Source organism: Macrobrachium rosenbergii, chromosome 9, assembly GCF_040412425.1.
Source record: "Macrobrachium rosenbergii isolate ZJJX-2024 chromosome 9, ASM4041242v1, whole genome shotgun sequence".
Lineage (NCBI taxonomy): Eukaryota > Metazoa > Arthropoda > Malacostraca > Decapoda > Palaemonidae > Macrobrachium > Macrobrachium rosenbergii.
The window spans coordinates 1,626,281-1,632,907 of NC_089749.1; positions in this window are offsets into that span (position 1 = coordinate 1,626,281).

A 6,627-nucleotide genomic window follows, 5' to 3' on the forward strand; every position below is an offset into this window, starting at 1 on the left:
GGGATGAGTGCCCTCAGCCAAGCTCACTCTCTCATGCCAAAATGGACCTCTCTCTCTGAACCCATTGGCAAGTAAGGGCCATAACGAGTCCTGGAGTGCTGCGATCTCTCCCCGCGAAAGAACTCTCCCTTGTTCTTACTAAATTCCTGAAAAAAAAAAACCCTCATTGTCCCACGCCCTTGAGACAAGTTAAGAGTAATTACAATACGTGATAAACTGTTCGAGTGATTTAGATTGCTATCCAGAGCGAATCAGGAGACGTTGGAGAGAGAACAGCCCAGAAGAAGCAGGCCAGACTTGGTCGATTGGACCACCACTCAGGAGGGGCTTTGACAAATGGCTCGATTCAAAGGATTCCTAACAGTGCCAAGGTACTGAAACTGTTTAAATTCGAATAGCATTTCCTGCACTCGCCTCTCTGCCCTCGCCACTCATATAGTGGAAAAAGCCCCAGCAACACTCACCGAGTGTTGCCGAATAGCAGATATGTGGGAAACTCACCACCCTCAAGAAGGATCCATGGGGCGGAAAATAAATCCCCCGTCCCTCCTCGGAGGCTCAAATTCCCACAAAAATGGGAACTGGCAAGCCCAAACTTGCCATTATTGCAAGAAAACGGCATTCCTTCCTGAACAGTGCCAGAACAAGAAACCCACCAGTCTCTCCCGGAAAACCGACAAATAACTCACCTTTTGAAAGGGTTCACAGGGGCAGCGGAAAGATTTCAGCCCCAGACATTTTGCACGGCGTGCAAGGTTTATAGCCATTCTCCCACCATGGGCAAAATGCCCACGCAATAATAAAGTAAATACTCCCACCGTCGCCTTGGCCGTCACAGATCCCCAGTCATTAGGCCCTCCCTGCCGAAGGGCCCATAAGTGACTCCTCCACGAGGTAGCCACGACTTTTTCTCCAAGTCACTGCATTCGAGGACTCGAGCAGCAGGAAGTATCTCCCTCATCCGAAGGGACAGAGTTCCCTCGGAGCTATCATCAATAGACGAAAACTCGTCACGATCGAGGGAATAAATCAGTTTAAAATGATACTCCCTACGGTCCAATTGAGAGTCACAAGACCTCACCAATCCAAAATTTGCAATCTTGCAGTGGCAAGCCATCTCCCGGAGGCTATGACGTCATCCTGGGACAGGACTTTCAGTCCCCACTGCTGAAATCACGACAATCTTTGCAGAGGGGTCCCCATTCCCGAATCATTCCCCAAGGGACTGAGGATGAGCCAAACCTCCCCGGAAAGATCCTCAGTCAAGACTGGCGCCCCTGGGTACCAGGAGGACGTTGAAGTCCCCACCAGTGCCACCTGAGTAAAAGCCATGTACAGTGGCCCCCTGGATCGAAGAGCCAGATCCACCTCAGTGCCCGGCCCTGCCTCAGTGCCAGTGCCAGGGCCCCAATCAGATCTCCCTTCAGGAGATGCCAAATTCCTGCCGGTGCCACTTGCATGCCCCCGAGCAGGGCCAAGGTCTTGGAAGAAGAATGACCGATGAGCCCAAGAAACCTCTGATAACGCCTGGACGCTACCCTTGTGCCAGCACCAAAGCGCTAGGCCGATCTCCATTCACGGGATCCAACTCAGGACCCCTCTCTTCCCCGTGTGCCTGAAACCGCTACCAGCGTCGGTCAGAGACAGGTTCCTCCCGACCACTCGGAAGCTCACCTGCAGGTGCGGCCTCGCAACCCGTGCCTGAGCTGGTCAACGTTACCTGCGAGAAGCTGCTCATTCCACCCCGACCGCCTAAAATCTCTGCCTCAGCCTGTCGCCGACGCAATGCAAGTCAGATTCTGCCATATCTCAACTTGGCAATGAACTACAAGAGCCGCGACGGATCATGCTTAGAACCTCGGCACGGAACACTCCTGCGTCCAGCTGTCGAATCAGCAGGCCCAGGTGGTACTCCGTCAGCCCTCCCTCCAACAGTTTAGTGCAGGCCACCGCTTCATCCCGGCCGAGGACGACTGTCCCATTAAGAATGCTGGATCTCGAGGCCACAATTACCCACCACCAAAATTTGTCAGGTAATTTACAAAGAGCTCCAGAGCTCCCCATGGCACCTGTGCCACCATTTCATCTTTCGAGAGGTCTTGGCACCCCTAATCCAGAAGGGGATGTCAGGCCCTCCTCTATCTTCCCCCGTTCCTCAGGAACTTCTATCTCTTATCACCTTCTATTAATCTTCCCAAATTATCCCCACAAGAGGCAATTAAATACGGGATGCCATTCCCCACACAATGTATAAATCATTAAGAATAAAAGAGTGAGAAGTGGCACACCCCGTTCGCCCATACCCTGGCACCGGGCGTGCGTGTCAGCCCTCCTGAAGGAGTCGCAGCTACCTAGGTGCACTTTCCTCGCCCTGGGACTGAAGTGATAGTCGGGTATCCGTAATTTATGGGCGAGGGACGATAAATTCCCGCCTAACACAATAAAACCCTCACTCTTTTTCCCTTAGCTCTTCTGCCAATATCATTTACTTTCTTTTAGTCATTTAGTTATCTTTATTTTAATGAATCGATTGTCATAAACTCTTGCCCTTGTGATTTAAATGCCCCTTTCCAAGCTCTGAGGGACGTGTCCACCTTTCATATATGAAGTTTCATCTAACGTCTTGGTAATTTTCCTTTTGTTATTATTATCCCTTTTCCCCTTCCATTCCTTCCAAGATCTCTGTTTGTCCTAAGACCCCACATCTTTTGTCTGCTCGCCCAAATAACATGGAGTACTCGAGTGGACTCATAAAATTAGCGTAGTTTTAGGTTAGCGAATTAAAACCTCATAGCGAATACTCTCGTCCGCAACGACTGTCAAATTCCGGTGTGTGGGTCATCCTCAACTTTCCAGTGTTGAACGATAGCTGAGCAAAGCACCGTTAAAATATTGAAGATAAATTATCAATGCGAATTTGTATAGTCATTACAATATGGTGTAAAAGGGGATGTCATTTACAAAAATAAACGCTGTTTTTCATTTACACAGCCTCTTCAAGGCAGATTGTACTAACTTCTTGCATTTTATCTAAAATTAAGTAACCGTGTGTATTTTAATTCTTGAACAATAACCTTTCTTTTCATTCCGTTGGCCATAGCCTCATAACGTGGTCCTATAATCTTAATTAATTCACAATTGTTCGAGTCACTTTATAAAGTTACCAGTGGGTAACCAAATCTAAAGTAATTATTCTTTTGCAAGTGTTTAAATCACTTTGCGTTCTGTTAACGAAAATTGTCCCAATGTGTTATTAAAAGTAATGTCACAGCTTCATAAAACCCTTAGGAGTAAAGTTCATTGCAAGGCTGAATGTAGAGTAACGTAAAGCACTTACCAATTACTCATTCTTGAATATCAATGTACACACCCGCAGGAGGTATGTACATCATCTTGTATGGGGAGGTATTATGATTAGCAAGAATTCTAGCAAATCCTGCCTCCCCAAAATCCTTTGTTGTTGTTGGTTGTTCTGTTGTGTTTCATTTACTGCCAGCCGATTTCTGAGACCATCGATAGTAACCATCTGTCTATCAACTTAAAACAAGGGTTTAAAAGATTAAAGGCCGCTCCCATTTTTGATAAAGATCTTTCCTTCGAGGCAAAAGTAAACTGGCTTGGGTGTTTCTCCTACAGGCCAAAACCTCCCCTGCAGGCACCAGGTTTATCAATGAGTCAAAACATCTGTGTTGGACGCACTAGCCCCATATAGGAGGATAAAAAGCAGAAACCCACGAGGTCTCGACACGCAAATTGGAAGATAAATGGAATTGAAGACGTCCCCAACACCTGGCCCCACCGTTGCCCTTGCATCCTAACCACGTGGCCCTTTCCAATGTATACTATTCCTCGAGCCCACGCCATTGCTTGGAGTTTCGAGGAGTCCCCATCGCCTTGCCCCTTTACGGAAGCCCTTGCATCTCACCACGTGGAAGAAACTTAACCCTGAAATACTCATGTCATCCACGGACTTTTTAGTTCTTGTAATTCTTGCCCCTTTTACAGGAAAATCTGCTAAGGTAAAGTGCCCTGAAGTTTTGCCCCATTTCAGTCACACTTTTGTCTCGTAATATTTGACTTAAAGAGAAAGCCAGAAATCACCCTTGTCTAATGTCCGTGCGCCTCTTGCATCGGCAGTATTAATTCTTTATTACTCCTTTGGCACCCTGATTGCAAATGCAGCTTCAACATTTTTCATTATTCTTTTGTCTATTTTCATTACTGGCGTATAATGTTATCTCTCTTTTGAGAACGGGATCAGGTAATTTGTGGAAGCTTCTCGGACTGTGGCTGGAAAATTCCCCAGTTTCATTCAATCTACTTGAGTTCCTCTTTCCTTTACTACCTGTCTCATTTATGTAAATACACTACTTTAAATGTGCCCACGTGTTTTACGTAATATTTCCCTCAGTAACCAGAGCCCTATGCTCATATGAAATTCTCCTTTGTTTTCTGGAAGGTTACGTTTTCCCGTATCTGTCTGACGAAGTCAGAATTTTAAGGCTAAATTACCTTAAATTGTTGCTACCTGTCTCACAAGCTTATTTCAAACTAAAACCACGAAAATGTAAAAATATATATATACATATATAAATATATATATATATACATATATATATATATATATATATATATATATATATTTCTATATATATATATATATATATATTGTATATATATATATATATATATATATTGATAGGTAATAGCCACAATGCCCTCTTAACTCCTCATTATATTCTTACTTTTTTTGGATACGCTTGTCACTCCACAAAACCTTAGGATCCAAGGGCAAGAAATTTAAAGAAATTATCAGTAGATTCCATATATATTTCAGCCTAAAAAAACAATAAAAAAAAAACGATTGTCCACTTGGCTACGATGGTGAGGTTGGGTCTATTCCAGCTCTAGTAAATATATCTGAAAACGACAGGTATTATGTATGTACGAGAGGCAATAGTCTTTATCCTTCTCGTGGTCAGGTAGGCAACAGGACCTACTGTAGTTGTGATTATGGAACCTGGTTCGTTTTCATGAAAATGGCCTTCTTCATATTTCTTGCACTTGGATCTTAAAGCTTTGTAGTGACAAGCGTATTAAAAAAAGCACGAAGAATTCGAGAAGTTATGAGGGCATTGTGGCTATTACAATTACACATTTATCTGGTAAAAAGTGACCAGTAGATTCTACATATATACTGTATATATACATCGAATTTATCAGAAAACAGTGGATGAAATCTAAGTTCCTCGACGTAGTTGACCTATATTGATCTCTGTTTTATGAAATTCCGGCTGTACTGCTGATTGTCTGGTTTTGTCAGGTTTGTATTCGGATACTAAATAATAGATGAATCAGCTATCAAGAGTAAACACCGATTTATCGATTACCGATTGACTGCCTTGCCGTTTAAGCCAAATCTCGTCAAGTTACCTGGTGTGAAGTATTACTAATAAATATAGTTTGTATATGTATACTTCCGCACCCATTCATGATTAATACCTATGATACCTACAAAACACACACACATATACATGCACATTTATATATAATGTGTAAGTCTATGTATATGCGGGTATGTATGTATGAATGTAGTGTATGTCCCGTGGGCTCAAACCAACGAAAGACGACGAACTTATTCCCCTTCGGTAACATATATGAAAATATATTATTTACGAGGTAGAGCGGATTGGATATTAAAGGACGTTTGTAGCTTAATGCTTGTATATGAATCACGGTGATGTGATAAAAATTCATTCATAATATGGCTACGTGCGACAAACGCACTACATGGTCAGCATGGCAGAAGTGGGTTGATATCCATTCTAAATACAAATACCTGAGTTCGACAGGGATTTGTAGGTGGGAGTCGGTATCAACTTATACATCACTTGTTGGCCATGTGGGTAAAGGGCGTCACTGTAGTCCTAAGTTTTTGTCTTTCGTTGGTTCGAGCCCACGAGACGACGAACTTATTATCAACTAAAAATTCCCCCTTCGGTAACATATAATGAAAATATATTATTTACGAGGTAGAGCGGATTGGATATTAAAGGGTGTTTGTAGCTTAATGCTTGTATATGAATCACGGTGATGTGATAAAAATTCATTCATAATATGGCTACGTGCGACAAACGCACTACATGGTCAGCATGGCAGAGGTGGGTTGATATCGATTCTAAATACAAATACCCGAGTTCACAGGGATTTGTAGGTGGGAGTCGGTATCAACTTATACCTCATTTGTTGGCCGTGTGGGTAAAGGCGTCACTTTAGTCCTGAGTTCTTGTCTTTCGTTGGTTCGAGCCCACGAGACGACGAACTTATTATCAACTAAAAAAATTCCCCTTCGGTAACACATATGAAAATATATTTCCGAGGTAGAGCGAATTGGATATCAAAGGACGTTTGTAGCTTAATGCTTGTATATGAATCACGGTGATGTGATAAAAATTCATTCATAATATGACTATGTGCGACAAACGCACTACATGGTCAGCATGGCAGAGGTGGGTTGATATCGATTCTAAATACAAATACCCGAGTTCCGTTGGTTCGAGCCCACGGGACGTCGAACTTATTATCAACTAAAAAAATTCCCCTTCGGTAACATATATGAAAATATAT